The sequence below is a fragment of the Drosophila teissieri genome, chromosome X (genome assembly GCF_016746235.2).
Source record: "Drosophila teissieri strain GT53w chromosome X, Prin_Dtei_1.1, whole genome shotgun sequence".
Classification (NCBI taxonomy): domain Eukaryota; kingdom Metazoa; phylum Arthropoda; class Insecta; order Diptera; family Drosophilidae; genus Drosophila; species Drosophila teissieri.
In genome coordinates, this window is record NC_053034.1 from 23846001 (window position 1) to 23857148 (window position 11148).

Here is an 11148-nt window from a genome sequence, read left to right on the forward strand (position 1 = left end):
TGGTCGGCAACCACTGCCTACCTATAGTAGTTTTTGAACCCTCTGTCGATAAAAGCGTCGCTTACACTACTATAACCTTTCACGTGTATGGGTTTTCTCTATAATACTAATAGAAAATATAAATATTTCATCATTATTTCCTTTATTAATATATAATTATATTATAATAATAATATATATTATAATATTATTATTATTATATTATATATTATTATATTATATAATATTTATTTTCATATGTATATTATTTAATATACTTATATTTTGTCTGTATTCATGTGATAAATATTCATTTTCATATGTTTTATATTTAATATACCTATAGTATTGGGGTTTCTTTCGTATACTAAAAGTATATACGATTATTTCATATATTTCTCCTTTAGTCATAATAAAGTTTTCATTTCTATTACAAGATAAGGACAATGTCACTAAATTGATGACGAGGTATTTGGCAACTTGATAGAATTTTTCAAAGTCTTTAACTCTATCATTAGTAGATGGGACAATTTCATATGCGTCACTAAATTGATGACGAGTCATTTGGCAACTTGATAGAATTTTTTAAAGTCTTTAATTCTATATCATTAGTAGATGGGGACAATTTCATATTTGGCAACTTGATAGAATTTTGTAAAGTCTTTAATTCTATATTATTAGTAGATAGGGACAATTTCATATGCGCGCGTCACTAAATCGATGACAATGCATTTGGCAACTTGATAGAATTTTGTAAAGTCTTTAATTCTATATCATTAGTAGATGGGGACAATTTCATATTTGGCAACTTGATAGAATTTTGTAAAGTCTTTAATTCTATATTATTAGTAGATAGGGACAATTTCATATGCGCGCGTCACTAAATCGATGACAATGCATTTGCAACTTGATAGAATTTTGTAAAGTCTTTAATTCTATATCATTAGTAGATGGGGACAATTTCATATTTGGCAACTTGATAGAATTTTGTAAAGTCTTTAATTCTATATTATTAGTAGATAGGGACAATTTCATATGCGCGCGTCACTAAATCGATGACAATGCATTTGGCAACTTGATAGAATTTTGTAAAGTCTTTAATTCTATATCATTAGTAGATGGGGACAATTTCATATTTGGCAACTTGATAGAATTTTGTAAAGTCTTTAATTCTATATTATTAGTAGATAGGGACAATTTCATATGCGCGCGTCACTAAATCGATGACAATGCATTTGGCAACTTGATAGAATTTTGTAAAGTCTTTAATTCTATATCATTAGTAGATGGGGACCATTTCATATTTGGCAACTTGATAGAATTTTGTAAAGTCTTTAATTCTATATTATTAGTAGATAGGGACAATTTCATATGCGCGCGTCACTAAATCGATGACAATGCATTTGCAACTTGATAGAATTTTGTAAAGTCTTTAATTCTATATCATTAGTAGATGGGGACAATTTCATATTTGGCAACTTGATAGAATTTTGTAAAGTCTTTAATTCTATATTATTAGTAGATAGGGACAATTTCATATGCGCGCGTCACTAAATCGATGACAATGCATTTGGCAACTTGATAGAATTTTGTAAAGTCTTTAATTCTATATCATTAGTAGATGGGGACAATTTCATATTTGGCAACTTGATAGAATTTTGTAAAGTCTTTAATTCTATATTATTAGTAGATAGGGACAATCTCATATGCGCGCGTCACTAATTCGATGACAATGCATTTGGCTACCGGGATCGATCCGAGAGGCAGGCAGGCGCTATACTATAGCTAGTGCGCTGCGCTAAACCTCACGAACCAACAATAATAAGTACATTAGTGTACTTATTTCGAATCATCAAGCAAAGGATAAGCTTCAGTGGATCGCAGTATGGCAGCTGCTCAACCACTTACAACACCTTGCCTGTTACAAAAGTCGTTTACAATTGATTCTAGGCTTTGTCATTGTATTAAATAATGCTTTTATATGTAACTAGCGCGGCATCAGGTGATCGAAGATCCTCCCAATTTACTATGTTACAAATTACATTGGCATCACATCCATTGTCGTTTATAAAGTAAATTATAAACTTTAAATGGTTTAGAAGCCATACAATGCAAATTGCCCCTTATTTATCATTGCAGTCCAGCACGGATACGACCTTAGAGGCGTTCAGGCATAATCCAACGGACGTAGCGTCATACCACTGTTCGCTCGAACAAGTATTGTGCCATTGGTCCGTACCTGCGGTTCCTCTCGTACTACGCAGGAATGCTGTCGCAACAACGTTTTGTCATTAGTAGGGTAAAACTAACCTGTCTCACGACGGTCTAAACCCAGCTCACGTTCCCTTGCATGGGTGAACAATCCAACGCTTGGTGAATTTTGCTTCACAATGATAGGAAGAGCCGACATCGAAGGATCAAAAAGCGACGTCGCTATGAACGCTTGGCCGCCACAAGCCAGTTATCCCTATGGTAACTTTTCTGACACCTCTTGTTAAAAACTCTTTAAACCAAAAGGATCGATAGGCCGAGCTTTTGCTGTCCCTGTGTGTACTGAACACCGAGATCAAGTCAGCATTTGCCCTTTTGCTCTATGTGTGGTTTCTGTCCGCACTGAGCTGGCCTTGGGACACCTCCGTTATTATTTGAGAGATGTACCGCCCCAGTCAAACTCCCTACCTGGCAATGTCCTTGAATTGGATCATACCTGAGTAATTGGAGTTATACCAAATTTTCAAATCAAAAATACATAAATGCATCGTTTTATTAAAGAATTTGTTTGCGATTATATAACAAACTCGTGATACTTTGATCAAGAAGCTTGCATCAAAACCCAATACCATAAGATATAATAAATATATCCGTATAATGGCTAGGAAATGATACACGTTCCATTTAATCAAGTAAGTAAGGAAACAATAAGAGTAGTGGTATTTCATTGACGATACCAAACCGAGGTCTAATATCTCCCACTTATTCTACACCTCTTATGTCTCCTTACACTGCCAGATTAGAGTCAAGCTCAAAAGGGTCTTCTTTCCCCGCTAATTATTCCAAGCCCGTTCCCTTGGCTGTGGTTTCGCTAGATAGTAGATAGGGACAGTAGGAATCTCGTTAATCCATTCATGCGCGTCACTAATTAGATGACGAGGCATTTGGCTACCTTAAGAGAGTCATAGTTACTCCCGCCGTTGACCCGCGCTTACTTGAATTTCTTCACTTTGACATTCAGAGCACTGGGCAGAAATCACATTGTGTCAACACCCGCTAGGGCCATCACAATGCTTTGTTTTAATTAGACAGTCGGATTCCCCAAGTCCGTGCCAGTTCTGAATTGATTGTTAATTGATAATCGTTATAATTAATAAGAACTAATTGGTTTAACCCAAATAGTATTCTTAAAAATTTTAGCAAGAAAGTTCCACAATTGGCTACGTAACTAAACTATCCGGGGAACAAGAAACTAACATAAATGCTAGAAACTCTATTTACCCAGAACGAGCACATAAACCATGTTATTGTTTCCCAATCAAGCCCGACTATCTCAATCTTCAGAGCCAATCCTTATCCCGAAGTTACGGATCTAATTTGCCGACTTCCCTTACCTACATTATTCTATCGACTAGAGACTCTTCACCTTGGAGACCAGCTGCGGATATTGGTACGGCCTGTTGAGAAGTTTGCGTGTCCCCACCATAAATTTTCAAGGTCCGAGGAGAAAATATCGACACAACAGTATATGTCATGCTCTTCTAGCCCATCTACCATATCTCTCTGCGAAAGACTTCCATGGTAGTACGGCTATAAAACAGAAAAGAAAACTCTTCCGATATCTCTCGACGGCTTCTTTATGGTCGTTCCTGTTGCCAGGATGAGCACGAGGCCCATATTTAATAACAAACGGATACTCAACAGGTTACGGAATTGGAACCGTATTCCCTTTCGTTCAAAATTATTCAAGTGTATTATATTCGCTTTTTGTATGTAGTTTGGCATTTTTGTTTTACTTGAAAATTTTCGGCTTTCGCCTTGAACTTAGGACCGACTAACTCGTGATCAACCACTGTTCACACGAAACCCTTCTCCACTTCAGTCCTCCAAGGTCTCATTCGATTATTTGCTACTACCACCAAGATCTGTACCAATGGCAGCTCCATGCAGGCTTACGCCAAACACTTCTACGCATACCATTGTACCTTCCTACTCACTAAAGTTTCAAAATTTATATCACAAGTAATATAAATCATCTACTTTAGCGGTAATGTATAGGTATACAACTTAAGCGCCATCCATTTTAAGGGCTAGTTGCTTCGGCAGGTGAGTTGTTACACACTCCTTAGCGGATTTCGACTTCCATGATCACCGTCCTGCTGTTTTAAGCAACCAACGCCTTTCATGGTATCTGCATGAGTTGTTAATTTGGGCACCGTAACATTACGTTTGGTTCATCCCACAGCGCCAGTTCTGCTTACCAAAAGTGGCCCACTGGGCACATTATATCATAACCTTGAACTTCATATCAAGAAAGTTAAGGTTCTTACCCATTTAAAGTTTGAGAATAGGTTAAGATCGTTTCGACCCTAAGGCCTCTAATCATTCGCTTTACCAGATAAGATTATTTTATATAATATTAAAATGCACCAGCTATCCTGAGGGAAACTTCGGAAGGAACCAGCTACTAGATGGTTCGATTGGTCTTTCGCCCCTATACTCAATTCTGACAATCGATTTGCACGTCAGAACTGTTTCGGTCTTCCATCAGGGTTTCCCCTGACTTCAACCTGATCAAGTATAGTTCACCATCTTTCGGGTCACAGCATATATGCTCAAGGTACGTTCCAGTTAGAGGCATAAATAATATAAATATACATTATACATAACTATATAGAACGCCCCGGGATTGTGTTAATTAGCTATAAATAGTTAAAAAACTAATCCCATTAGTAGTCAAGTTAATTACGCTATTAGGTTTATATCCCAATAACTTGCACATATGTTAGACTCCTTGGTCCGTGTTTCAAGACGGGTCCCGAAGGTATCCTGAATCTTTCGCATTGTTAATCATACAAGTGCATATAATAAACATAAAAATCAATGATAATTATGCCATTATATAATTCCGAAAAATTAACGCACTGTAATCATATAAATCTATCAGCACTTTATCAAATTAATAACATTTATTCTGTGTTAAAATGCAAGCACTTTAATTTGAATAAACTATAAGTTATATTTTATGATAAATTTGGGATATGCTAATAGATTACAATGTCCTTATATGGAAAAAATGCACACTATCCTCATAATATTATTTAAATATTACAATTTTAATGATGAATTTTCCATAACGGATATTCAGGTTCATCGGGCTTAACCTCTAAGCAGTTTCACGTACTGTTTAACTCTCTATTCAGAGTTCTTTTCAACTTTCCCTCACGGTACTTGTTTACTATCGGTCTCATGGTTATATTTAGTTTTAGATGGAGTTTACCACCCACTTAGTGCTGCACTATCAAGCAACACGACTCTTTGGAAACATCATCTAGTAATCATTAACGTTATACGGGCCTGGCACCCTCTATGGGTAAATGGCCTCATTTAAGAAGGACTTAAATCGTTAATTTCTCATACTAGAATATTGACGCTCCATACACTGCATCTCACATTTGCCATATAGACAAAGTGACTTAGTGCTGAACTGTTTTCTTTTCGCTCGCCGCTACTAAGAAAATCCTTGTTAGTTTCTTTTCCTCCCCTAATTAATATGCTTAAATTCAGGGGGTAGTCCCATATGAGTTGAGGTTGTATATAACTTTTTATTGCTATTAATTCTTTATATATAATGATAAAACATTTTATTAAATTCGTTGTAATAATTTCCATTATTTTTTGTAGCTTAGTATTTTCCATTAACGAACCAACGAAGAAAATAACATAACCAAATTTTTTCTATTTCCGAATCATTAATAAGAGACAATCCTAGATGAAAAATAATTCAATTTTTTATGCTAGACATTTCTCAGTATTATTTGATTGAAAAAGAAAATATTTCTCTTCGTTTTTCACATTCAAATGTGAGGATAATGTTTTTCATATACAGTTTTTAATATTATGAATAAAATTATTATTTTATCCAATAATATACCATATGCTTATAAAAATTTATAAACAACTTAATTAGCATAGTCTTACAACCCTCAACCATATGTAGTCCAAGCAGCACTATAAAATTAATTAAAGTACATAACAGCATGGACTGCGATATGCGTTCAAAATGTCGATGTTCATGTGTCCTGCAGTTCACACGATGACGCACAGTTTGCTGCGTTCTTCATCGACCCATGAGCCGAGTGATCCACCGCTTAGAGTTTTATAATTCATTTCTATATAATGTCAATATTGTTTTTATTGAAAGAAATTAAAAATACACCATTTTACTGGCATATATCAATTCCTTCAATAAATGTATTTTTATACCTAAAATAAATGCTGCGAAATGTCTTAGTTTCATATAAGCAATATGTATCATATAATTACCATTTTATTTATAATTACCAATATGGGCGATACATACTGCATTTTATATAAAACATTAACCTGATGGATGCCAGGTACAACATTGTATATTTTAGGTTGTTGCATTAGCCAACGTATGCTCATAACTAAGATGAACAATACATATTCGCAACGCGTGTATATTATGGTCCATATACACACAAATTTTAAAAATTCGATTGTCCATTTTCGAATTTTTAGGAAACACATTGTTTATTTTTATTTTAAAGCAATATATAAATCATATTATTTTTTTGTGAATCCGCAAAACTTCACACACAATATATTGTGGTCCCCAATCACAATTTTTAACTTATGTGGATTAATGTGGACCGCAGTCACATATAACCCAATGTGGTGGCTAACCACATTTTATGATGTTTGGCTAGGAAAACCAGATCATCATTTTAATTTGATTTTTGATTCTTTGAATCAATTGAATTATTGTGTTCGATAATAGTCATATATAATTGCTTTTGTAAATAATCATAAATCATGTGCTTTTGTAAATTGATCTCATTGTAATTTGGTAAATTTGGTTTTTGGTAAATTCAATTTATTTGTATTATAACAAATGTTTATTAACGGTAAGGATATTATACAATAATGATCCTTCCGCAGGTTCACCTACGGAAACCTTGTTACGACTTTTACTTCCTCTAAATAATCAAGTTCGGTCAACTTTTGCGAAACAACCGTAACACGCAAGGCGTCACAGTGATCACGTCCGGAGACCTCACTAAATAATTCAATCGGTAGTAGCGACGGGCGGTGTGTACAAAGGGCAGGGACGTAATCAATGCGAGTTAATGACTCACACTTACTGGGAATTCCAAGTTCATGTGAACAGTTTCAGTTCACAATCCCAAGCATGAAAGTGGTTCAGCGGTTTACCCGGACCTCTCGGTCTAGGAAATACACGTTGATACTTTCATTGTAGCGCGCGTGCAGCCCAGGACATCTAAGGGCATCACAGACCTGTTATTGCTCAATCTCATTATTGCTAGACGCAATTTGTCCATTTAAGAAGCTAGTGTCCTTATAATGGGACAAACCAACAGGTACGGCTCCACTTACATAAACACATTCAAACACAATAAACATTTTACTGCCACCATGAATGAAGGCTATATAAGCTTCAGCACCATAATCCTGAAGATATCTATTTAATATATTTGAGTCTCGTTCGTTATCGGAATTAACCAGACAAATCACTCCACGAACTAAGAACGGCCATGCACCACCACCCATAGATTCGAGAAAGAGCTATCAATCTGTCTTACACACTTATGTTCGGACCTGGTAAGTTTTCCCGTGTTGAGTCAAATTAAGCCGCAGGCTCCACTCCTGGTGGTGCCCTTCCGTCAATTCCTTTAAGTTTCAGCTTTGCAACCATACTTCCCCCGGAGCCCAAAAGCTTTGGTTTCCCGGGAAGCGACTGAGAGAGCCATAAAAGTAGCTACACCCAATTGCTAGCTGGCATCGTTTATGGTTAGAACTAGGGCGGTATCTGATCGCCTTCGAACCTCTAACTTTCGTTCTTGATTAATGAAAACATCTTTGGCAAATGCTTTCGCTTAAGTTAGTCTTACGACGGTCCAAGAATTTCACCTCTCGCGTCGTAATACTAATGCCCCCAAACTGCTTCTATTAATCATTACCTCTTGATCTGAAAACCAATGAAAGCAGAACAGAGGTCTTATTTCATTATCCCATGCACAGAATATTCAGGCATTTGAAGCCTGCTTTAAGCACTCTAATTTGTTCAAAGTAATAGTACCGGCCCACAATAACACTCGTTTAAGAGCACTAATGCAGGTTTTTAAATAGGAGGAACATATGAAAAAATACAAGTATTTAAACACATATAAGAACTCCACCGGTAATACGCTTACATACATAAAGGTATAGTACTAACCACAATTGTAAGTTGTACTACCCGTATGAAGCACAAGTTCAACTACGAACGTTTTAACCGCAACAACTTTAATATACGCTATTGGAGCTGGAATTACCGCGGCTGCTGGCACCAGACTTGCCCTCCAATTGGTCCTTGTTAAAGGATTTAAAGTGTACTCATTCCAATTACAGGGCCTCGGATATGAGTCCTGTATTGTTATTTTTCGTCACTACCTCCCCGAGCTGGGAGTGGGTAATTTACGCGCCTGCTGCCTTCCTTAGATGTGGTAGCCGTTTCTCAGGCTCCCTCTCCGGAATCGAACCCTGATTCCCCGTTACCCGTTGCAACCATGGTAGTCCTAGATACTACCATCAAAAGTTGATAGGGCAGACATTTGAAAGATCTGTCGTCGGTACAAGACCATACGATCTGCATGTTATCTAGAGTTCAACCAATATAACGATCTTGCGATCGCTTGGTTTTAGCCTAATAAAAGCACATGTCCCATAAGGTTCATGTTTTAATTGCATGTATTAGCTCTAGAATTACCACAGTTATCCAAGTAACTGTTAACGATCTAAGGAACCATAACTGATATAATGAGCCTTTTGCGGTTTCACTTTTAATTCGTGTGTACTTAGACATGCATGGCTTAATCTTTGAGACAAGCATATAACTACTGGCAGGATCAACCAGAATAATGTTTCTTTTTTCATATTTCATTCATATTTTTTGAATTGAAATAAGTAATATAAATATTATAGATTTCCATTTTATATAATTCCATTTCTTATTATAAAATTTGCCTTTGGGTTTTTAAATCTATTTTAATTCGATTACGGCCATTTTTATATAGCATTCGTATTCGTATTCGTAAATTCCATTCTTGTTTTATATATATATATATTTCCATAATTTTTTATTTATATTATACATATTTCATTCTAAAATATCATTTTGTTTCCAACATACATAATTATTGTATCCACACATGTACAATTTTTGTTTAACCAATATAAATATTGAGCTAAATCATTTGCATTTTGATGATAAATTTAAAATTTATCTTTTTCCATATAACTCTCTGGTAATATATAACATAAAACCGAGCGCATATGATGATTTATATATAAAATTTGTAATTTTCCAAAAATTTTATTATACCGTGGGTAACGATATAAACACTTCCAACTTTATGACAGGTAATAAATAATAATATATTTGCCTGCATCCAAAAATTAACGATAATATATGGAAACGATTTGTTATTCTATGTATAATAGAAACTTGACTTTTGTTTCAACGATATTATCTAAGGGCGTATATTCCTATTAACCGCGGAGCCAAGTCCCAATGTTCATAAGAACTGAGAAACAAATTTGTACGGAAAATAATATACTTTATTTGTAAGTAACCAATGTAATACGAGAGGTCGGCAACCACTGCCTACCTATAGTAGTTTTTGAACCCGCTGTCCTCAAAGCGGGTATTTTCAATTCTGTTTGCCATCCAACATATAGGATATTCTCTTATATATTAAGAGAATACAGTAATATTATATTGATATTTCCTTTATTCATATATAATTAAATATATTTTTCCATTATTCATATGATAAATATTCATTTCCATATGTTTAATATTTAATTTCCATATATTATTGTCGAAATCATATAAATACATAAGTTTCGAACAATACGAGTGGTCGGCAACCACTGCCTACCTATAGTAGTTTTTGAACCCTCTGTCGATAAAAGGGTCGCTTACACTACTATAACCTTTCACGTATATGGATTATTCCTATATTTCCAAGAGAATATAGGAATATTTTATCATTTCTTCATTTATCCATACGATAAATATTCATTTCCATATGTTTAATATTTAATTTCCATATATTATTGTCGAAATCATATAAATACATAAGTTTCGAACAATACGAGAGGTCGGCAACCACTGCCTACCTATAGTAGTTTTTGAACCCTCTGTCGATAAAAGGGTCGCTTACACTACTATAACCTTTCATGTATATGGATTATTCCTATATTTCCAAGAGAATATAGGAATATTTTATCATTTCTTCATTTATCCATACGATAAATATTCATTTCCATATGTTTAATATTTAATTTCCATATATTATTGTCGAAATCATATAAATACATAAGTTTCGAACAATACGAGAGGTCGGCAACCACTGCCTACCTATAGTAGTTTTTGAACCCTCTGTCGATAAAAGGGTCGCTTACACTACTATAACCTTTCACGTATATGGATTATTCCTATATTTCCAAGAGAATATAGGAATATTTTATCATTTTTTCATTTATCCATACGATAAATGTTCATTTCCATATGTTTAATATTTAATTTCCATATATTATTGTCGAAATCATATAAATACATAAGTTTCGAACAATACGAGAGGTCGGCAACCACTGCCTACCTATAGTAGTTTTTGAACCCTCTGTCGATAAAAGGGTCGCTTACACTACTATAACCTTTCACGTATATGGATTATTCCTATATTTCCAAGAGAATATAGGAATATTTTATCATTTTTTCATTTATCCATACGATAAATGTTCATTTCCATATGTTTAATATTTAATTTCCATATATTATTGTCGAAATCATATAAATACATAAGTTTCGAACAATACGAGAGGTCGGCAACCACTGCCTACCTATAGTAGTTTTTGAACCCTCTGTCG

At 34.7% G+C, this 11148-nt stretch overlaps 3 non-coding genes across 3 annotated transcripts; all 3 read right to left on the reverse strand.

The window, feature by feature from the left end:
- Nucleotides 1–1823: 1823 nt before the first annotated feature.
- LOC122625409 lies at nt 1824–5784 on the reverse strand. Its single transcript, XR_006326580.1, has one exon. It is a non-coding gene; the product is annotated as a large subunit ribosomal RNA (ribosomal RNA).
- Nucleotides 5785–6170: 386 nt separating this feature from the next.
- On the reverse strand, nt 6171–6349 carry LOC122625385. Its single transcript, XR_006326557.1, has one exon. It is a non-coding gene; the product is annotated as a 5.8S ribosomal RNA (ribosomal RNA).
- A 789-nt stretch (nt 6350–7138) lies between these two features.
- Nucleotides 7139–9133, reverse strand: LOC122625402. The gene has a single exon (XR_006326574.1). It is a non-coding gene; the product is annotated as a small subunit ribosomal RNA (ribosomal RNA).
- Between the last annotated feature and the right edge of the window lie 2015 nt (nt 9134–11148).